Source organism: Triticum urartu, unplaced genomic scaffold, assembly GCF_056163025.1.
Source record: "Triticum urartu cultivar PI428250 unplaced genomic scaffold, HENAU_Tu73 scaffold1, whole genome shotgun sequence".
Taxonomy (NCBI): domain Eukaryota; kingdom Viridiplantae; phylum Streptophyta; class Magnoliopsida; order Poales; family Poaceae; genus Triticum; species Triticum urartu.
The window spans coordinates 1,166,299-1,171,413 of NW_028259461.1; positions in this window are offsets into that span (position 1 = coordinate 1,166,299).

Here is a 5,115-nt window from a genome sequence, read left to right on the forward strand (position 1 = left end):
TTTGAAGCACGCACAGAACCGGAAGCGCCCCTTGTTTCAAAGAGAGGAGGACGGGTTATTCACATTTAATTTGATGGTCAGAGGCAAATTGAAAGCTAAGCAGTGGTAATTAAGACCCCCGGGGGAAAATAGGGATGTCTCCTACGTTACCCATAATATGTGGAAGTATCGACGTAATTTCATAGAGTCATTCGATCTGAATGCTACATGAAGAACATAAGCCAGATGACGGAACGCAGAGACCTAGGATGTAGAAGATCATAACATGAGCGATTCGGCAGATTTGGATTCCTTTCCTATATATCCACTCATGTGGTACTTCATCATATGATTCATATAAGATCCATCTGTCTAGAGATCGTCATATACATCTAGAAAGCCGTATGCTTTGGAAGAAGCTTGTACAGTTTGGGAAGGGGTTTTTTGAGAGAAAAGAAGAATCTACTTCAACCGATATGCCCTTAGGCACGGCCATGCATAACATAGAAATCACACGTGGAAGGGGTGGGCAATTAGCTAGAGCAGCAGGTGCTGTAGCGAAACTCATTGCAAAAGAGGGTAAATCGGCCACTTTAAGATTACCATCTGGGGAGGTCCGTTTAGTATCCCAAAACTGCTTAGCAACAGTCGGACAAGTGGGTAATGTTGGGGTGAACCAAAAAAGTTTGGGTAGAGCCGGATCTAAGTGTTGGCTAGGTAAACGCCCCGTAGTAAGAGGGGTAGTTATGAACCCTGTGGACCACCCCCATGGGGGCGGTGAAGGGAAAGCTCCCATTGGTAGAAAAAAACCCACAACCCCTTGGGGTTATCCTGCGCTTGGAAGAAGAACTAGGAAAAGGAAAAAATATAGCGATAGTTTTATTCTTCGTCGCCGTAAGTAAATACGTAACTAGGAATATGGAAAATTGCATTTTTGGAATTTGCAATAATGCGATGGGCGAACGACGGGAATTGAACCCGCGCATGGTGGATTCACAATCCACTGCCTTGATCCACTTGGCTACATCCGCCCCTTATCCAGCTAAAGGATTTTTTTCTTTTTTCCATTGATCATTATTCTATTTATTCTGACCTCCGTACTTCGATCGAGATATTGGACATAGAATGCCACTCTTTAAAAAGGAAAAAAGGAGTAATCAGCTGTGACACGAAAAAAAACGAATCCTTTTGTAGCTCATCATTTATTGGCAAAGATAGAAAAGGTCAATATGAAGGAGGAGAAAGAAACAATAGTAACGTGGTCCCGGGCATCTAGCATTCTACCCACAATGGTTGGCCATACAATCGCGATTCATAATGGAAAGGAACATATACCTATTTACATAACAAATCCTATGGTAGGTCGCAAATTGGGGGAATTCGTGCCTACTCGGCATTTCACGAGTTATGAAAATGCAAGAAAGGATACTAAATCTCGTCGTTAACTGAATTCTGAATAGAAAGATTAAGAAGAAAAAAAGATTCAAAATAAAGACAGAAATACCCAATATCTTGCTAGAACAAGATATTGGGTATTTCTGTCTTCAAAAATTCTTATATGTTAGCAGAAAAACCTTATCCATTAATAGATGGAACTTCAACAGCAGCTAAGTCTAGAGGGAAGTTGTGAGCATTACGTTCGTGCATTACTTCCATACCAAGGTTAGCACGGTTGATGATATCAGCCCAAGTATTAATAACGCGACCTTGACTATCAACTACAGATTGGTTGAAATTGAAACCATTTAGGTTGAAAGCCATAGTACTAATACCTAAAGCAGTGAACCAGATTCCTACTACAGGCCAAGCAGCCAAGAAGAAGTGTAAAGAACGAGAGTTGTTGAAACTAGCATATTGGAAGATTAATCGGCCAAAATAACCATGAGCAGCCACAATATTATAAGTTTCTTCCTCTTGACCAAATTTGTAACCCTCATTAGCGGATTCATTTTCAGTAGTTTCCCTGATCAAACTAGAGGTTACCAAGGAACCATGCATAGCACTGAATAGGGAACCGCCGAATACACCAGCTACACCTAACATGTGGAATGGATGCATAAGGATGTTGTGCTCTGCCTGGAATACAATCATAAAGTTGAAAGTACCAGAGATTCCTAAAGGCATACCATCAGAAAAGCTTCCTTGACCAATAGGGTAAATCAAGAAAACAGCAGTAGCAGCTGCAACAGGAGCTGAATATGCAACAGCAATCCAAGGACGCATACCCAGACGGAAACTAAGTTCCCACTCACGACCCATATAACAAGCTACACCAAGTAAGAAGTGTAGAACAATTAGCTCATAAGGACCACCATTGTATAACCACTCATCAACAGATGCAGCTTCCCAAATTGGGTAAAAGTGCAATCCGATCGCCGCAGAAGTAGGGATAATAGCACCAGAGATAATATTGTTTCCATAAAGTAAAGAACCAGAAACAGGCTCACGAATACCATCAATATCTACTGGAGGGGCAGCGATGAAGGCGATAATAAATACAGAAGTTGCGGTCAATAAGGTAGGGATCATCAAAACACCGAACCATCCGATGTAAAGACGATTTTCAGTGCTAGTTATCCAGTTGCAGAAGCGACCCCACAGGCTTGTACTTTCGCGTCTCTCTAAAATTGCAGTCATGGTAAGATCTTGGTTTATTCAAATTGCAAGGACTCCCAAGCACACGTATTAACTAGAATATAGATAATAGAAGGCTTGTTATTTAACAGTATAACATAGACTATATACCAATGTCAACCAAGTCAGCCCAAAGATTAGCTATCCATATAACTAAATTAACCAAACCAATAATTTTGTATTTGTAAATGAAGTGAGTCAAAGTGAAAAACTTTGATGGGTCTTTTCTATATGGGTTGCCCGGGACTCGAACCCGGAACTAGTCGGATGGAGTAGATAATTCTTCCTTGTTACAATAGAGAAAAATCCCTCCCCAAATCGTGCTTGCATTTTTCATTGCACACGACTTTCCCTATGTAGAAATAGCCAATTTCTATTCCAAAGAGGAAGTTCTACTAATTTTTTTAATTAGTAAGTTGATTCACCTACTCTTTATTATAATAAAAAGAACATTTCAGAATGAAAAATAGAAAAGTTTTTTCTTGATCATTTATCAACCCTTTCCTGTTTCTTAATTTCGTCTAATGATTAATTAAGAGGGTTGACCAGGTCATTGATACGTATAATATCCAAATACCAAATACGCTCAGTGTGTGATCCACAGAAAGAAAAAAGAGTTGTTTTGGTGAACATCAAAGAAAAAACTTGCTCTTCTTCCATAAAAAATTCTTCTAAAAATGCCGAACCCAATCGTTGCATAAAAGTTCGTACCGTGCTTTTATGTTTACGAGCTAAAGTTCTAGCACATGAAAGTCGAAGTATATACTTTAGTCGATACAAAGTCCGTTTTTTCGAAGATCCACTATGATAATGAAAAAGATTTCTACATATCCGACCAAATCGATCAAGAATATCCCAATCTGATAAATCTGTCCAAATGGGTTTACTAATAGGATGCCCCGATCCAGTACAAAATTGAGCTTTTGATAAGTATCCTATGAGGAGAGTAGCGGGGACTATGGTATCGAATTTTTTCATTCGAGTATCTATTAGAAATGAATTCTCCAGCATTTGATTCCTTACTAACAAAGAACTTTTTTGTACACTTGAAAGGTACCCCATAAAATCGAAGCAAGAGTTTGCTAATTGGTTTATATGGATTCTTCGCGGCTGAGTCCAAAAACAGAAATAATATTGCCAGAAATTGATAAGGTAGCATTTCCATTTCTTCTTCAAAAAAAAAGTGCCTTTTGATGCAAGAATTGCCTTTCCTTGATATCGAACATAATGCATAAGAGGATCCATAAAGAACCATAGGGTTTTCCGAGAAAAACCAGGGTACATTATCCCAAAATGTTCCATCTTCCTAGAAAAGTGGATTCGTTCCAGAAAAGTTCCAGAAGATGCTAATGGTAAGCAAGAAGATTGTTTACGAAGAAACAACAAAAAAAATTCATATTCTGATACATAAGAGTTATATAGGAATTGAAATAGTCTTTTATTTTCTTTTTGAAAAAAAAAAATGGATTTCATTGAAGTAATAAAACTATTCCAATTCGAATAATAGTTGAGAAAGAATCGCAATAAATGCAAAGATGGAACATCTTGGATACGGTATTGAAGGAGTTGAACCAGGATTTCCAAATGGATAGGATAGGGTATTTCTATATGTGATAGATAATCCAAATGCAAAAATTTGTCTTCTAAAAAGGGAAATATTGAATGAATAGAGCGTAAATTCTGAAACTTTGGTATTTCTTTTTCTTTCAGACAAAAAAATTCCCGTAGCGAGAATGGGATTTCCACAACGATCGCAAACCCTTCAGATAGAATCTGAGAATAAAACTCAGAATAAAAATAATTTTTGTAATCCAATAATCGATCTTGGTTAGGATGATTAACCGAGTTATCCAAAAAATTCTGCTGATACATTCGAATAATTAAACGTTTCACAAGTAGTGAACTAAATTTCTTGTTATTACAACTAACAACTATTTCCACAGGTTCAGAACCATTTAATCCATAATGGTGGGCAAATGCATAAATATATTCCTGAAAGAGAAGTGGGTAGACAAAGTATTGTTGACGAGATTTATGTTTTTCTGAATACCCTTCGAATTTTTCCATTTGTATTTCTACTTGAATCAGAGAGAAGAAGCATTTCTCGGTTTATCGAATGATGATACATAGTGCAATATGGTCAGAACAGGGTGTTGCATTTTTAATACAAACCCTGGAAAGAAAGGGAGTCTAATCCACAGATCTTTTTCTGCTCCTTTTCTACCCAATTAGTTTATGTTTGTTCTAATTAAAAAAAAAGAACAGAACAAGTTTTTTATTTTTGCAGGCCAATCGCTCTTTTGACTTTGGAATACAGCCTCTTTATCAATATACTGCTTCTTTTACACATTCAATCCATAACATCCCTTATTCAATCCATAATCAAGAATAATTAGGATTTCTAAAAAAAAAAAGAAAAAATAAAGGGTCCACTCATAGGAAAACCCAACCTTTCCCCGCATCCGGCACTAATCTATTTTTAACGTCTAATTAGAGCGGGGA